General features: G+C 38.5%; 1 long non-coding RNA gene across 1 annotated transcript; it reads left to right on the forward strand.

Moving 5' to 3' along the window:
- The first annotated feature begins 5478 nt into the window (after positions 1-5478).
- LOC137503209 (uncharacterized) lies at positions 5479-10562 on the forward strand. Its single transcript, XR_011019102.1, has 3 exons — positions 5479-5531; positions 8287-8417; positions 10496-10562. It is a non-coding gene; the product is annotated as an uncharacterized lncRNA (long non-coding RNA).
- Positions 10563-19263: the final 8701 nt, after the last annotated feature.

Here is a 19263-nt window from a genome sequence, read left to right on the forward strand (position 1 = left end):
AAATTTTGAAATAATTTACACGACCTTGTGGCTAAAATGGTGATGAAGTTGTAGATTCGTACAGTAGAAGAATTTAGTATCTAAATTGACTTTGCTTCCGTGCATGTGCACCAGACATGATATTTAAGTCATGTGATACGAGCAATCACTCTCACACACACTGGCGTGTTCCTGGACTATCACCTTCAGTCGCTCAGCGTGGAACGTCGTGAATACTGTCGTCAAGAATAGTGGCTTCACTCCTGTGCTCTACACCTCTGATAATTGGATACAACTTAGAACAGTGCTGTGATCAGACGTCGAATGTGCAGATATAAATCCCTTAAGTACGTGTCATTTCCAAAATACAGTTACGTGTGTGTTTGGAGCTTATTCTAAAGCACTTTGTGTAAGTTTCAGCTTTCTCACGAGTGGACGCGGAAGACGTGGACGTGATCATTTCCAGAAGAGGACGGAACTTCGCATTATGGATTACCAGTGCTTCACCATGAAGTTCTAAACCTTCGACCATCGTCGGCGGCGTCGGGATGCAGATTCTTTCATCCTGGCATGGCTGATTGAGAACCCAGACTTCCAGACATGAAGATTTCTCCTTAAGTTAAGTCGATTACGTCTCATTTATATCTGTTCTATGTAGTTTTGTTCTATTCTTTCTTTCTTCTTAGTAAGCTATTTTGACACATTTTATGGTTGTTTATTTGCTCGAATACGTCGTAAAACTGACACATGTGATTACTTAATGACCATGTGGCCATGAATTTGACAGTGAGGGTTCTGATAGAGTTATCCATGTGTTATCGACACCATCTTTGCTTATTGAGTCAATTTCGTCACGAATATGAATTAATTTATGTCCGATGGATTTAATGGTAGGATATTTCGTCCATATTTTCTATATTTTCCTTGTAATGGAACTTCTACTTGTACCTCGCGTTTGAGACCACGTGTCATCGGGATATTGAGTCTGAATTCTATGTACGAATTTAATGTGAACATGTGCATTGGGAGCATGTGATAATTAGTTGGAGTAATTAATCATCGAGACACATTTAAGTGGATATTATGTATTTGTAGGACGATGGTAGGTCCTAATATTTCATGGCTACACATATTTGAGATTAGGATGCGACAAATTAGAGTCGTCATTGTGGTACACTGTACGTGTAGAGTATATGGAATAATTGTGCATGACATGAATCTTCGTGAAACTGAGTTTTTCACATGTTAATGCATTATTCGCGACGAATGCAGTGTAGTCTAATGTTAGTGTCTTCAGATGAAGAAAATGAAAGTCCATGTTAATCGATGTACTTTTTAATTCGTGGGAATATCCCAACTTTTCTCAAGTAATTCAATAATTTCAAGTGAAGGTACAGGTGAATGTTCGAGAAGGCCTTAGGTCTGAAGAACAGGTCTTCGACGAAATATCTAAATAATATCTGATTCGTGAATATGCCAGCTCATTCGTTGATGCAATTTTTCGCTCTCATGAGGTAACTCAATCTTGCTGTAACTCAATAAATTTGTTAACAGGAGAGTAATACGGTTGATCGACACTCGTCGACATGTACATAGTGTAGATATTTTCTTCTTGGTAATCACAGTCTTCTTGACAATTTCCGTAGTTAGCTGTAGAAGTAGTAATTTGTTAGTATTTAGAGGATTATTTTTTATGTGTTCTGTTCTGAAACATGTGACACTTTGATATTATCGATTGATAGTGGACGGGATTTCCACATGGATGATATTCTCCCCATTTACTTACGTTTGCAAGCCCAGAAGGCGTTTTATTTTGTTTAATTATTGGTCAGATGCTTAACGTTCAGTATTAATTCTCACGAAAAGAGATGTGAGACGACGTGAACAGGTATATCCGACGTCTCGGATTAACTTAGAGAAACCCAAGGCAAATTCAACTTTTCATTTTATAATTACAAATTGTTAAGATAACGACTGTAAATTTTATTTTTTCTGCTATAATTGTTAACTTTTTGAATCTTGGATATTTCTTTATTATACTCATTCTTACAATTACTGCATTTTTTTCAGATTGTCGATGAAGGCTTGGCCCAGACCTCATTTTTCCGAATGACAAATTTTAATTCAACTTTAAATAAATAATTTAATAAATTTAAAGACGATAAAAAAATTTCTACAATGTAAATACTCTGTTAGAATGTTAGGGAAACAACTGTCGTGTACCATCCCATTTGTTTGTGCCTAGGTTTGTTACATCAAGAGCCATATTAAATTCTATAACGTAGTGATCATTGTCATAATCACAAACTTCAGGATGGCCACTATTGCATTTAATTAAATAAAAGTGTCATATTTGTTCTATACCTGGAACGTGCTTATTTGATGAACCCTACGATAATCCTGCCACATTCGTTTATTTGGTAAGCCTACAGCCACCGAACTGAGCACCCCTGGGGTGTCTCGTGTTCACAGATTGACTATGTCGGGTACAATACTGACTCACTTCCGCAGGTATGGAGTTTAAAGCTTAACACATACTGTAACAGCAGCAGAAGTAAGTTTATATTCGAAACCATGCATAGATAGTCCTGGAAAACCTACAGCCTGTTTTCCAGTCTTTGACCGGGTCAGGGATGTAATGAATGAACCACATATAGGCTATTATTACAATGGGGTCGCCACTCCCAAAGTGATTTATTAATGACTGATCAATGCTATGAAATGATAATGGAAAGTGTTGCTGGAATGAAGGATGACAGGGAAAACCGGAGTACCCGGAGAAAATCCTGTCCCGCCTCCACTTTGGCCAGCACAAATCTCACATGGAGTGACAGGGATTTGAACCACGGTATCCAGTGGTGAGAAACCGTCGCGCTGCCGTCTGAGCCACGGAGGCTCCGCATAGATAGCACTTCATTAGAACACAGTCCTACCTGTGAGATTAGATGTCATGAAGTGGTTGCTTTTGAAGATGAAATCCACTGTCGTGCCTTTCGCCGATGAGCTGCTATGGATTTTTCAGTTCTTGTCCGAATGTTCATTTGTCGTATGCGTATAAATATTCTCGTTCTAACATACATTTTTAATAGATTTTTCTGGTGGTACAGTGGGGAATTTACTGCTAAATATTTGACACACTTTGCGTATAATACACTGACTGACAGAGCAAATGCAACACCAAGAAGGAGTGGTTCGAAAGGGATGAAAGTTGGGGAAAAAACAGAGACGGCACGGACGAATAATTGATGTTTATTTCAAACCGATATGCAGGTTACACAATGCGTACGGCATCGACTCAGTAGGATGTAGGACCACCGCGAGCGGCGATGCACGCAGAAACACGTCGAGGTACAGAGTCAATAAGAGTGCGGGTGGTGTCCTGAGGGATGGTTCTCCATTCTCTGTCAACCATTTGCCACAGTTGGTCGTCCGTATGAGGCTGGGGCAGAGTTTGCAAACGGCGTCCAATGAGATCCCACACGTGTTCGATTGGTGAGAGATCCGGAGAGTACGCTGGCCACGGAAGCATCTGTACACCTCGTAGAGCCTGTTGGGAGACGCGAGCAGTGTGTGGGCGGGCATTATCCTGCTGAAACAGAGCATTGGGCAGCCCCTGAAGGTACGGGAGTGCCACCGGCCGCAGCACATGCTGCACGTAGCGGTAGGCATTTAACGTGCCTTGAATACGCACTAGAGGTGACGTGGAATCATACGCAATAGCGCCCCAAACCATGATGCCGCGTTGTCTAGCGGTAGGGCGCTCCACAGTTACTGCCGGATTTGACCTTTCTCCACGCCGACGCCACACTCGTCTGCGGTGACTATCACTGACAGAACAGAAGCGTGACTCATCGGAGAACACGACGTTCCGCCATTCCCTCATCCAAGTCGCTCTAGCCCGGCACCATGCCAGGCGTGCACGTCTATGCTGTGGAGTCAATGGTAGTCTTCTGAGCGGACGCCGGGAGTGCAGGCCTCCTTCAACCAATCGACGGGAAATTGTTCTGGTCGATATTGGAACAGCCAGGGTGTCTTGCACATGCTGAAGAATGGCGGTTGACGTGGCGTGCGGGGCTGCCACCGCTTGGCGGCGGATGCCCCGATCCTCGCGTGCTGCGCCTGGATCCCTCGCACGTGCCACATGTCCCTGCGCCAACCATCTTCGCCACAGGCGCTGCACCGTGGACACATCCCTATGGGTATCGGCTGCGATTTGACGAAGCGACCAACCTGCCCTTCTCAGCCCGATCACCATACCCCTCGTAAAGTCGTCTGTCTGCTGGAAATGCCTCCGTTGACGGCGGCCTGGCATTCTTAGCTATACACGTGTCCTGTGGCACACGACAACACGTTCTACAATGACTGTCGGCTGAGAAATCACGGTACGAAGTGGGCCATTCGCCAACGCCGTGTCCCATTTATCGTTCGCTACGTGCGCAGCACAGCGGCGCATTTCACATCATGAGCATACCTCAGTGACGTCAGTCTACCCTGCAATTGGCATAAAGTTCTGACCACTCCTTCTTGGTGTTGCATTTGCTCTGTCAGTCAGTGTATTAGGTATGTGTCATAGTTCAGCACGTCCGTGAGTGTCCCTGAAAATTAACTCAAATTCCTTTATTTGGTTTACCATTTTAACGATGGAACGAGTAGACCTCCCCGAGATAACATTTGTATCAATCCCACAGGGGCTGTACCAGAAGAAATGGAAAGCATTTCCCCAGTGGGACTTCACATTGACCTGTCATATTTTCTTTCACGGTTGGCGATGTAGCCGGCGAGGTACCGAAATCCCTTTGCTGAACAATCAGGTGTCGCTGTAGATGGCGGTGAATCTTCTTCTTTTTTTTTTTTTTTTGTTATTTGCTTTACGTCGCACCGACACAGATAGGTCCTATGGCGACGATGAGACAGGAAAGGCCTAGGAATGGGAAGGAAGCGTCCGTGGCCTTAATTAAGGTACAGTCCCATCATTTGCCTGGTGTGAAAATGGGAAACCACGACAAACCGTCTTCAGGGCTGCCGACAGTGGGGTTCGAACCCACTATCTCCAAATCACTGGATACTGGCCGCACTTAAGCGACTGCACCTATCGAGCTCGGTCGGTGAATCATTAACGGCACAGTTTTCTATCGCAATGATACTGTACAATGAACACATAAATTTCACTCCAGCTACTATTACACTGTTCACGCAACTAACGAAAAGAAAATATGTGTACCTCACTGCACGAAACACAGCAACTTAACGAGATCTCACAGAAAAGAACTAAGACACACACACACTACGCAAAATACAGTAGGCCACTGTATAAACCAACAGCAATATACGGAAAGAAATTACGTATAGTTATTACGTGGAAATCTTTTCTTTATAAGACAGACATACATAAACAATGAAATGAGTTACACATGCGGTTGTATGCTACACAGTCACGGTGCTCCTGTGATGACGTCACGAGCAGGAGGAGGGAAAACTAACATCTACTGCACAACCAATCTGAGCCACCCGTGAGCGGGATATTGCACTCCGTGCCGCCAGTGCCCTTTTCAGTAAGTGTCTCATACTACGATTGTGGACATTACGAATGTGTTCAACTACAGCTCTCCCCACAGTTGTGTATTTTAGTATATATGAGTGTTACAGTGTGATTTATTACAAGTATTGGAACTGTGTGATATAACAAGCCCATTCACATTTCAAGTAGCGGAAGAAGTGTCTCACACTCTGTAGTTGTCACAAGTAATACATCCTTTCCTAAATTCAGCCTGTTCTACTGACTGTTACAAATCAAATTTGTTCTTCAAGAGTTTGTTTTAAGTGATTAAACAACATTCAAATATCGGGTTTTTTTTCGAAGTGGCTGGTATGTTGTTGTATAAGGCCAATTCTACAGCTTATTCCGCTAAGGAAGCTACGGATTTTCTTCATTGAGGAATTGTGATTTATGTCTTTTTACACTGCGTCCACAATCTCTAACATATTGTCGGTAATGTTCAAGTTCAATAATGTACATTTGCTAAATGCATAGATCTTAAATGAGAATATTAGAAGTTAATATGAATCCTTCTCAGTTTCAGCATTCTACATATTTTTAATATTTAAAGTTATTAATTTTCTTAAATTTTATTTTTAATTAAGCATTAAAAATGAATACGCATATAACTAGCTTGCTTTAGAAAACTCCCAGCCTTTGCTTTGCAAGTGCCTGCAAGTTGTGTGTAGTAGCGTCTTGATAGAGTTGCACAACAAACGTGCAACATTTCAAACGTACTCCATTTCACGATAATCACCCATTTAACTGGTAACGACACGCAAAAAGAAGGAAAATGTTTTCTTAACGACATACAGAATCTGAAGATAACTCCAACAACAGCAGCAGCTTACAAAATTGCAACAAATACTATACTACACTACGTAATTCACTTGAAAAAAAGCTGCCTCTGTGGATCCGTGGTAGAGTGCCGGCCTCCGGATCCCAAGATAGCGGGTTCAAACCCGGCAGAGGTAGTCGGATTTTTGAAGGGCGGAAAAAAGTCCATTCGACACTCCATGTCGTACGATGTCGGCATGTAAAAGAACTCTGGTGATACATTTGGTATTTACCCGACAAAATTAATTAAATCTCAGCCATAGACGCCCAAGAGAGATCCGGTTTACTCTAGGTCCGCTAGATGGCAGACAGAGTAAACCGGAACGTCGAAATTGACGAGCAGACAGCCAGATGGCGTCAAATCGAAATGTCTGCAAACGGTAGCTGAGGCCATACGATTATTATTATTACTTGAAAAAAGATGCAAAGCAGTACAGTATAAATATGTATCCGGTCCTATTTATGTAAACATTTCATACATTCTAACTGTCCAGTTATATCAGATTACAATCTCACAAACGGTAACAACCCATAGTACTGTTGTTAACCTATGTTAACCCTATCTTACGTTTGAAAAATGTGCACATATAGCACTACAAATTAGCACTTTTAATGCAAAAATTTATTTTAATAAGCTACCATATACCAATATTTTAGTTATGAAGAGTTCATTTTAACAAGATTGTCACATGCTTGTACCTAACAAGCGGCAAAATAAACAATATAAACAAGGGATTGAACCATTCCCATCAGACTAACTTCAAATATTTCCAACTGGCCTTCATATTAGACCATAAATTTACAAATGGTAACAAATCATAGAACTAATGTGAATAAATGTAAACCCTATTTTAATATATAAAACAAGCACAGAAGGTACCACATACTTGTATTTTAGTATTAAGGATCTATTTTAATAAGGTACTATATACCATTTTAGTCATGAAGAATCTACATTAACAAGGTTATTCTATGTTTCTTCCATTAGACCGAACTATAAAAAGTGAAATTTCATAACTTATATATAAGAATGTAATCAGGCTATTGACATTTCAAAAAGCAGATATACAGTGACATACCTCAAACAACGGTATATTTTTGAAGACCCTACAATAGTCTCACTATTATCAATGTGCACAAATGCAAGAATAATTTTATTTTATACTTTGTAATATAAATTGTAACATGACAACATGTAAAAAACAACATGTAATTTTAAACTAAAAATGTACACACTTTACCATTTTAGAAAGCAATTTGCTAGTGTTTTCATCAAATAGATAAATTATATTGAATGTAATAATTTTGACACTGTATGTAAAGAAGTATAGGACCTATATACGCAATAATTTAGACATAGTGAGCCTATAAATCTCACACATATACATTCAAAACTAAGATGTTCCCACCAGCATTGAATTAACTGAAAGATTAATATTTTACATATGATGTTTTTGTAAAAATCTTTTTTATATATGTGTCAACTGAAGATGATCCCTTAGGGGTCGAAACCGGTCTTGACCTAATTTACCAATTTTGAAGTAAATAAATCTTGTATTGATAAGGTGGTGACTTTTAAATTATCTTTATAGTGCAGCTATCAAACTCGGTCATGTAATACCAGGGGTCCTTTGACTATGATCTTGATATTGACAGATAAGTTAAATTATATTTCCTATGGAAGTGATCACTGTTTTAGAAATCATATAAAACTGCAGGTCCTTAGCTTTGATTGAAGTATCAGTCATAGAAAACTTGAGGTCCTATAGGTATGATCATAATATCAACTGTCATGTAAAATTTCGTGTTTTTTTGGTATGATCATAATATTGATGTTCATATAAAATGACACAATTGTTGCTTAGCTTGTTGACAAACACCATAAGTATCAATGACATCAATAAGGTAATATATTTTTCTGGCTTATGTTTCAGTGTATGGTCAGTGGAAGTAATCAACCATACCAGTACCTTCTAACTACTTCAGTTTGCTGTGCAAAATGGACCTGGAAGCAAAAATCAAAGAGGAACCAGCCTGGCTTGAAGGAAAAACAACTGCATCACTTGTAAGTCTCATTCCAGATAACTTTATAGAGGTCAGAAATTAACCCTTAATAGCTGAATAAGTTTGGCAGGGGCATAATTTTCTATGTGCTTCCTCAGTATTAACACCAGCAGTCACCAATTGCTGAATGAGCATCTATGCGTAGTACAACTCTGTTTTGCTTATTTGTCTGGGAATACACCACAACGCACTACACAAAGCTGCCAACTCTTAGGAACTTAAGGTTGGGCTTGGATTAGTCTGTACTTTTTACTGTCAGTATCGAAATTACTTTGGTTTAGGGGTTGCACTTTTTTATTTTTCCCCTCTGATTAAAATAGAGGATGGTTGGCCAATTGTACTTTAAAAAACTAATATCCTCCTAAACTACTGCACCAGTATTAGCACCACATGTTAAAAATTATTACTCCTACCATAATTAGTGTAGAAGAAGTTAAATCACAAATCTTTCATTAGTGTTTTTGAGCCTGGATACACCAGTCTCCTAAACAAAATGTCAACACAGGTGTGATTATTCTGGGTTACCCTCACATCCACAATGTGCTGGAAGATATTATTATGTGTTTTAAGGAACGAGCAGATTTGCCTATGACATACGAGGGATGAAATAGCTCAAGATCTGAATGTACGTTCTCTCAAAATAAGTATTTTGCTCAGATGTTGAATTCTTCTAGAAAGACAGAATAGTGATTAGTTCATTTTATCGTGGTTTCCCATTTTCACACCAGGTAAATGCTGGGGCTGTACCTTAATTAAGGCCACGGCTGCTTCCTTCCAACTCTTAGGCCTTTCCTATCCTATCATCGCCATAAGACCTATCTGTGTCTGTGCGACATAAAGCCCCTAACAAAAAAAATGTTCATTTTATTCCTGAAATACAGGTCAGATTCTATGTTATATAGAGAACTATGTCTAAGGGCTCTAGAATGTATGATTTCTGAGAATGATTTCTTTTATCTGCCCCTTCTTAGTGGGCTCTGACACTTTAAGGACTTAAGGCATATTAAACAGATTTTTTTCTTTCCTCTTTGTCATTATTTCCCTGTCCTTTCTGTGCATCCTTTTCATCCATTCCTTAGTTCAGCTACTCTTCTCTTCTGTATTGAATGTGTTAAGTTGGCATATTCTAGAACTTGTTACTTTAATTCACTTTTATTAGTTACTTAATTTACATGAGAACGTAAGCTTTTAATCACAGTCCCCCCTGTAATGCTGACAAGGTTTTATGAATCTAAGAGTGAAATTTAAATGTCCCGTAGTAGATCATAAAAGATCTTCTGAAACTGCAGATATTAACTCCAACACTGCTGATTCTCCACTGACGGTGTCCTCATCCCCTGAGCTCCTCACAGAACACTAGATAACATGCTTATAGTAGTGCAATATTTCATTTCTAGCCGCTTTGACTTTGGGTTACATCACATCTTTCACTGTTATATGACTGTGATAAGTCTGCTTCTTTCATGTTTATGTTTTTTATTATACACTTGGAAGCATTGATATTTGCTGTTTCAAACAGAACTGTATTAATGTTTTATGTAGCCCCTGTGATCTCATCAAAACCATAGTAGAGAATGTGATTCCATTATTTCAAGTAATTTTAATCTGTCTATAAACAAACTCTATGCCGACAACAAAAAATCATTTAGAAATGTAACGCTTCTAATTGGTTCAGACAACTTTTATCATTTGATTGATATGATTGATCATATGAATACAGTTCGTACAATTTAGTGTTTATGCCTATGGCTGCGTCCTTCCAAATTCTGTGTGAGATAGCCCCCATTCCATCTCTGGTTTTATATCTTCTGGTATGGCTAGAAAACGTTTGGCATTTTATATTTTGTTCTCAGTCTCATCCTTTCTCTGACATAAGGAGTGAGCAAGAATAGTAACACCATTCTCAGTACAGCCTTTGGTTATAACAATCCTCCGCTGGTAGAAATCTTCCTTAAACATTAGTGAAATTACGATAGTAACTGTAATACTGGAAATTAATGAATTTAGATGCTCATTTGTAGGTGACTGTATTTGTAGATGTGTGTTATGAGCATACCTAATATTTCTTACTTTCCACAGGAAAATTTTGAACATGTATCAGAAGTGATAGCTCTGAAAGAAGAAGTTAAATCAGAGTTAACCGAGCCAGAGTCATCACAGGAAGACTCTCTTGAGGTAATGTATATAATTTGATAATCCATCGTCAGATAATGGAAAAGGATAGAAAATAGCTCAACAGATACCAGGGTTTGATCCATCTTGTTAGTGCACATGATTGATAGTCCTACCGATAATATACTTTTTTATGAGATTGACTGTTTACATATCTAGTTTTCACTTTTCCTTCAAGTTGTTCCACGATCTTGCGTTATGAATTGTGTAGCAGTTAGGATTATTCCAAAGAACTCTACTTTATGTCATTTGGTAGCTAGTATCATTCCTACTAATACTTTTGAATTTGTTAATTAGTTTTGAACACAAAGTAGCTGAAAGGTACATTCTTTTGTTACTGTTACAGAATATTTTACTAGTCGTTTCCAAATGAAACACCTTTGTTATCGTATTGATTATATTAATTATTGTTTTCTAAATAATACAGTAATGTATTGATACAAGTTGCAGGTGATATGCTTGTTTACTGTGATTGTTTGCTTGTATACTACACACATTGTAGCCATCTCTTGGCAAGTGAAAAATATTCTTTTTCTCCCTAATGTGGTCTGTAATGGTACTAGACCAATGTGACTTATAATATTTGTACCGGGAGGTGAACCTCAACCCCACACATTGAAAAGAAACGCCTTAGGGAACACTATCTATCGAACAAAACTTGAAACCACTAATGCATAAAGTTGGGACATTGATCAGAAGATGTCACTACTGAATAACTGAGTATGTTATTTTAACGTTTCCTAAACTGACTGGATTTCTTTGTTTTGTTTTGGTGTACGTCAAAAAGTTTGAATTTTCCTCCATAGAAAGCTACGGTCATGCACTCTGGTGCAAGGTGGAATAATTACTGATTTAAAGAAGTTTTGGGTTTATAAGTTTTTTCAACTAAATTTACTTTCATTTATTTTGATACTTCAATGTTTTGCAACACTTCCTTCTCATCTCGCCAGCTTTGAAGTCTGGCCAATCACAAATTTTCTGTATTTATTTTTCAGCCAATCATAAGCTTCTTGTAACTTTTTGAGTATCAAATAAAATGAGAGGGTGTGGTCAGATTTTGCCCAGAGCCTTTTCGAACTCTCCCGTCGGGTATAAAAGCCGCGACTTTTTCTAGTTACCTTGTTTTATTCTCGTCAAATTTCTGAGTGTGTGTTAAGACAGGTGGCCTAATTCTTCGGCAAGAAGTACATCAGCCAAGGTAATGGCCACCAGTTATCTATATCTGTAGCTATCTCCTTAAACTCACAGGAGGGGAAGCTTCTAATGTTTAACTATGTAACCATCTGTTTTCAAAAATGTAAGCTTTCATTCTGCTAATGTAAAATTTCATACAGACTTAAACTGTAAATTGGGGATAGAGTGTGTGTTACCCTCTTGAATTCCCCTTCAGTTTATCTTGAGGTGACTACGATTTTGTAACCTTTTTCTTCTGTAAATCACTCATTAACTTCTCTTTCGAGTCACCTCAGTTGTGTAGAATTAGCCTCTGCATCATTGGGCCACAAGCCCAAGTAGGGTTTCAAAAGTTGGTTTTCAAGGAGTGCAAGTTTACGACTGCATACATTTTGAGTTTGGACCAGTAATATAACCTGTTGTTCTCTTCCATGAAGGCCCAGTAGTATGGGTACTAGTTACCGCTGTGTAAAGGAATTGTAGGTTGTGCCTAGAGATGCCAGAAATTGTATAGTTTTGTGTAATGTTTCCTTGAGTAGGCTGTAAGGAATTTGGAGCACAGCATCTTTGGTTGAATTTAAAGAGCATGTAAACTCTTGTCTGATATTGGTGCAATTTTCAGTCGGGCCTTTGGAAGGCCGTATGTTTAACGTTTGGTGCAAGGTGCTCTGGAACTGTGTCTTGGGAGATATCTCTCATTATCTAACCAAACGCAACATTTGTGACGTTGTAAACTTGTAAATTGGAGCTGGAAGCTCAAAACTTGTAATTTACAACACTTGGATATCTATTCTTGTTTGCTATTTTGTTCCTTGACCTTGTGAAGAATTTTGTTAAATTTGAGATCTGAAAAGAAATATAACCTTTGTTTTAAAGTTTAAATTAATCTTTGATATCGTAGATAGACCCATTAATGCTGACACCTTCTTTCACCTCTCGGCGTTCCACAGATAATCTCAGAACAATATTACTTAAACATGCAATGAATAAATAAGCCATTGAAGAGTTATCTTGCCTTTGTGTTTCATACTTCGTAAGGGATAGTGTTTGTGAATAGACCTTGTAAGTTCACCATTACTCACCTGAACATTCGTTACATGAATAATTCATTATTACCAGGATGCACATTTGATCACTGTCATCGTCCACTTCATAGCATGCGTGTCATCTTCTTTTACTATGACTATGTTGCTATGGGGTATTTCATTGCCCATTTATTGAGATATTCATTTCACCATCTCATCCAGGAGATCTGGGTTAGCTGCTGAAATTATAGCCATGTGGGCAAGGTTGTGATGAGAGAGGAAGTATAATCATGACCAGAGGGTGTAGTAATTGGCTCTCCTTTAAGGAAATTGGTTGTAGTTAGGTAAGAAGTGTCAAAAGGTTCATCATTTAGCTTTGGTGAGAGGATGTATGTGTTTCAAGAATGGTACATTCTTTGTTGGTGAAGCGATAAGAATCCATCACTTCTCTGGGGCGTTAAATCAGACTCATGACAGCTGCTTCCTAGATTCCACCAAAGTGTGGTGTTGCAGGAGGGATGAAATGCCACATCAGTCCCATGCCTGCAGTTGTGCGAAGAGTTGGTTTTCTGAGGGTTATTTTGCAGGAAGGCCTTGATTTCTGTAGCTGCTCCATTGAAGTTTGTGCCATTATTGCTGTAAATGTTTAGGGGTTGACCTCTATGAGAACTAAGTTGATAAAGTGCGGAGAGAAATGTTGTTGTGGTGAGATCGGGTATTATGTCTAAGTAGAGAGCCTTATTAGCTGGCAGTCTGGTCTTGTTTGATTCACACAATTTTTTTATTAGATTTGGGCCAGCATAATCTGTTCTAGTTTTAAGGAAGGGGTATGTCGGGGTTAAAGGCACCATTTTGGTATTTCTCATTAATTATTCCTCTATGTAACACTTTGCATAGAGTAATCAGGATCCTGATTTTTATTCCCCCAGGCGTGAGATTACGGCTGATGATGCGTATGCAATGGCCGAAACATAAATTAGTATGACACGACGTAACACCTGAGATGTGTATGAGTGTGGCTTCTTTCTGTTCCCCTTTCTGAAGAGATCCTAAACTTATCTCTCAGAGTGTTGAGTGCCAGGATGAAGTAGTCCAAGGTGTTCTGCCATCATAATTATATTTGTGAGGTGATACAGAATTTCTAATATTTCCAGTCCGCTAGTATTGGAGTATTGTGCAGTCATCCACTGACAAGAAGATGGCCTTCTTGATTTATGGATTAATAGTCTTTATATGAGTTGTTAGTTTCCTGCACAACATTAATATAATATTTGTGTGAAGGGTTCAACTCCGATACAAACAGTTGACTTTAATTTCACTCCGTTGGTTGTTTACAAAAATCTCAGATAATTATATGTTACAAATCTCATGACTGGTCCATATTGAAATGTACATTAATTCAACGAGGTTACAAATGTTTATTGAAATACTCGTATTCAATACACATTGGGTTCTTAAAATTAAGAATTTCATCTTGTCATACTAATTTAAGGGGACATGTTTCGCCCATTGCATGTGCATCATCAGCCGTGATCTCATGCCTAAGGGATTAAAATCATGATCCTGATTACTCTAGTCAAAGTGTTACATAGAGGACCGTGTGTTATAAAAAGGAGGAAACTTAGTCCCATGCCTGCAGTTGTGTGAAGAGTTGGTTTTCTGAAGGTTGTTTTACAGGTAGGTCTTGATTTATTTAGCTACTCTGAAGAAGTTTGTGCCATTATCGCTGTAAATGTTCAGCCTACAGCCAACAGCGCATAAGCTCAATGCTCTGCCCATCTCCTTCGCCACACCCCCTTCCCTCAATACCACACAGATACAATACAAGAAGTGCAAGTGTCATTTGTTCTGACGCTACAAAGGCAACTAGTTCATACCAGAAAGGTTGACGGTGTAGGTAAATGTATACACAGTGTTCTTCACAAAATTTAACCCTTTTTTCTCTGATCTTAAATATCGTTCTACCCTCCTCCCATTACTGATTCTTCATTACACATCCCTCAGTAGTCGATTTCAACATTGAAGCTGTAGCCAACTTCAAGCATGAGTGTCTCCACTTGACTAATTCGACCAAAGGTGGTTACCACATCAACTAGTAAAAACATACATGGCAACACATGGTCATGAACCTTTTTTCACTTTAACGAAAATAAAAAGTGAGTGGCCTCCCCATACAAATATGGGTTTGATGCTGCTTGTTGTTTTAAGGGGCCTAAAATCGAAGGTCATTGGCCCAAATAAGGGTTTAACAGGGTGTCCACCTGCATGGATAACCGCAAATCAGGGAATGTCAGAGAATTGGATTAATAGCGGGAAAACCAGGAAATGTCAGGGAATTCAGAAAATATCTGGAAATTCGTTCTTCGGCCAGATAAAATGGACATACCTTATTTATCCCTTAATAGAAGCACATTTTCTAATTTTTATAACACTAATCTTGGGTAGGCTTACGTCTTTTATGCCAGGAATAAATTGTAAAGGAAACTGAATAAACATTCAAACAAAACCAAGTGTGATATTGAATGTGATGTAACCAATAGCTTCAGTAGCTATATGGGTAGCCTATAGCGCTCTGATCAGTTGATCCAATTTTCAATGTTTTGATTTGCTTACTATTGTATATTCTGTGTTGTTGCTGAATGGAGAGGCCTATATTGCGTTTTCAGCTTTCTAATAGCTTAAATATATGGCTTCCACAGCGAAAAATGCACATAGACAACAGATGACTCTGTTTGTTTCCTATGTAATGACGTTTGCGATAGTCACTACCTTGTAAAATGTAAAAAGAGACAAAAAACACTGACTGAATGCAGGTAAGTGTGAAAATCACTTGAACTTAATACTCATTCAAGTGCTCATTGCTATTGTGATTATTATTATTATTATTATTACAATTATTAAATGTGCTGATGTAGGTAAACCTTGTGTAAATGCGTAATGCATCGTGACACCATTCGGGCCGCACCATGTTGAGTTTCTAACCTATCTGATGAAATGGTTCGTCACGGACGTGGGTGAGTGAGGCTCCTCAGTAATCAAGTGATTTGAAGGTGTTATACAGCAGTGGAAGTGATAAAAACTTGTGGCAGTGTTACGTTTGTATTTATGAATCATACCAACACATTTTTTCGGTATTGTTCTTTTTCTTCCAAATTTGCATTGTAAACAAAATGGGCCGCCAAAACAACAGACTTAAAGGCCCAGCCACTACCATCGATGCCAACGTAGACCACCTCATGAAGTGCATGCTGGACGACTTTATTAACTCGGACAGCTTCCTTAAAAAAATTGTGCAGGCCATTTTGACCTGCATAACAGAAATGGTTATAAGAGAACTTGAAAAAAGTTTAATATTTAATGTCGAAGCATTTTCAGAGTAAACTGAAAATCTTGATAAAAAGGAGGTGGAAATCCACAAAATGAAGGAGGATATGGACTCCAAATGTTATTCATTTGAGCAATACAACAGGAGGAATAATGTAAGATTTTCGGCATCCCCAAATGTTTGAACGAAAACTGAGATGAACTAGTGCTCAGCGTGTGCAAAGCAGTAGGTGCATATGTTACACTTAATGATATTGATAGGTGTCACAGACTAGGTCCTTGATCACCATGGAAAACAAGACCTATCCTATTCAAATTTGTGTCTTATCACTCATGGCAGAATGTCTTCACTAGGAAAAGGAAACTGAAAGGCTCATCCACAACAATCTGTGAAGATTTTACAGCTACCAGAATGTCGATCAAGACGACAGCAATCCAGTGTTTTGGTTCTAGAAACACTTGGACTGACTCAGGAGACATCGTAATCAAGAAGTCTGACGGGATGAAATTAAAAGTGTGCCAGTTAAAGGAACTTCCTATGGCATAAGCTTCTCTTGCAGTGCTATTTGATTACTTGACTATGTGAGTCCAAACCCATCGTTTACCGTAAGTCACAGCTGAGGAGCTAGCTTTTTTATTTTTTCAAGTAAATTTGTCTATCTATCTATCTATCCATTTACTGTATTTATCTATCTGTCCAAATATCTATTCACTTAATCTGTCTTCTTATCCTACCACCTGTCGATCTACATACTCTTTAATAAAATTTTCCTAACTTGTTCTCTTTTAAGTCAGGCCTCCATATTACGTGTACATAGCTCTAACGTCAACACTACGTATAAAAAGCTCCTACCTTAGTATTCTCTATGCCTAATCTGCTGTTGCACATTTTCACTATTATTATTACTGACAATTTAATTACCTAAAATATGTTAATTGCTGACCATTAATAGGGTGTAGTCACATGCTGTGTTTTAGTTTCATTTTAGCAATTGGCAATGCATACCACAAACCGCCATAATCCCTCTGACCATAGCAATATTTTCCCTTGCCACACTTCCCCTTCCCCACCTATCCCATCAACCTGTCTACCTGCTAGTCCATTCACCCTAATCTCCCCCTCCTTGAAGTTACAACTCACATTGTCCAGTCAGCCCTAAATAGACATAAAAGCACACTTCACTTATGTCACCTTAGTGCCAAGAGTTTAGTTTCTCAGCTCATATAGATGAACAAAATATGTCATAGAAAGAAAGAGTTCCACCTAATCAATACTAATTTATTAAAATTTTCTTCTTAATAACAGGACCTGTTTCGACTCTTCACAAGTCATCCTCAGCTGTCATGTACATTCACATTAGAATATATTTTTTTTATAGTTGTACCTTGCCCATAAACATTTCATTTTTGACTGACATTAGGTAATATGTTTCAGAGTGAATAATACTGTGTTTTATGTCTAAGTTTAGAAAACTATTATATATTAAAGAGATACCACTTTTTGAACACATTAAATCGATTACAACGTATGATAAAACTTTGCTATGTACATATGACCTTGAATTAGATCATTAACGTTCAAGTTTTACGAGTAAAACAAGTTCCTAGAATGACTTTGTCATATTGCTTTGTTTTTAGTTGTAAGGTCTATATTACTTAATTTGACAAGGTATAAGCCTAATATAAAGTATATTATAAAAGCATACGCAGCTACATTTAAGCACATTTTATAGACCTTAAGACTAAAAACACAGCAGGCACAATTTACCAGTCGGTGTTGCACAGAGATATCGATGTGGACCTGTCTTCAGAACATACTATAGTCCATCTTCGTAGGTAAGCGTCTTTCTGGACGACCGGAGGTGTGGCCTGGCCTCGTGTGCGAGGAACTATGGGAGCGTTCGCGCTGGTGGTGGGGGAAGAACTTGAACCTTTCCTCCAGCTGACACAGTCGAGTTCAGGCAGCGGACGTAGCCCTGGGAACTGACTGAATTAGTGTGGAAAGCTTAGGCGCGAAACGTTCCCGGGTCGGGGTGGTCATTATGCAATGGCTCATCGGTGTACTTACATCACACTAACTTAAAGATGTAGGAATTACTTAATATGATAAACTAGTGAAAATAAAATAGTACCGTACATTATACAAATCAAGTCTTACATTTCGATTGTCTGCGTTAAACCTTGTCAATTATCTACATAGGCCTTTGAGCATAACATTCTAAAATTTCAGTTTTATTCCAGTACGGAAATACTTCGTAACTTTCGTCGTTAATGTTGGTGACATCAAGAAATCAGAGGGTCATGCCTAAAAGAATTCATATCGGATGATGCTTTCGATGCAACGTGAAATAAATCTCAGTGTATAGTAAAAGAGGAGGTCAATATTTTGGCACTCTGTAGCCTTTAATTTATTCTTGTGCCATTTATTATTATAAATTCTTACGAATATGCTAGTTGCTTTACGTCGCACCGACACAGATAGGTCTTATGGCGACGATGGGATGGGAAAAGGGCTAGGAGTGGGAAGGAAGCGGCCGTGGCCTTAATTAAGGTACAGCCCCAGCATTTGCCTGGTGTGAAAATGAGAAACCACGGAAAACCATTTTCAGGGCTGCCCACATTGGGGTTCGAACCTACTATCTCCCGAATACTGGATACTGGCCGCACTTAAGCGACTTCAGCTATTGAGCTCGGTCTTACGAATATGAAATCTGTTATATAAAATTGAAAGGTTTGAACCATTTAGTAGAAAATCAATTGAACATAAGACAGTAACTTGCAACTGGCAATACTGTGAATAAAGTAGGTTCGTTTGAAACTGTACTGTATACCAAGGAAAGGCGCATCGGTAAGCGCTATAAGTTCATCAATCGCCTAACGAATAGGAGGAAGTTGTTTCCACTGACAGCCCGGAGATATAATCTACTTAACGTGATTTCTAGTGAAATACGTATAAAAGAGATTAATTAATGCGAAATTGTCGGGAAAATGCAGAGAAGAAGCATTAGTAGAAATACTTCAGTTACTTTCATAATAACATTAGCAATGTCTACTTTTCTTGTCCATAAGAAGAAATATAATAATATATAATACTCTTGAATAACCTGCTATTGTTATGACTGAGAGAACAGGTCTCCTACAGCAACAACAACA

The sequence above is a fragment of the Anabrus simplex genome, chromosome X (assembly GCF_040414725.1).
Source record: "Anabrus simplex isolate iqAnaSimp1 chromosome X, ASM4041472v1, whole genome shotgun sequence".
Taxonomy (NCBI): domain Eukaryota; kingdom Metazoa; phylum Arthropoda; class Insecta; order Orthoptera; family Tettigoniidae; genus Anabrus; species Anabrus simplex.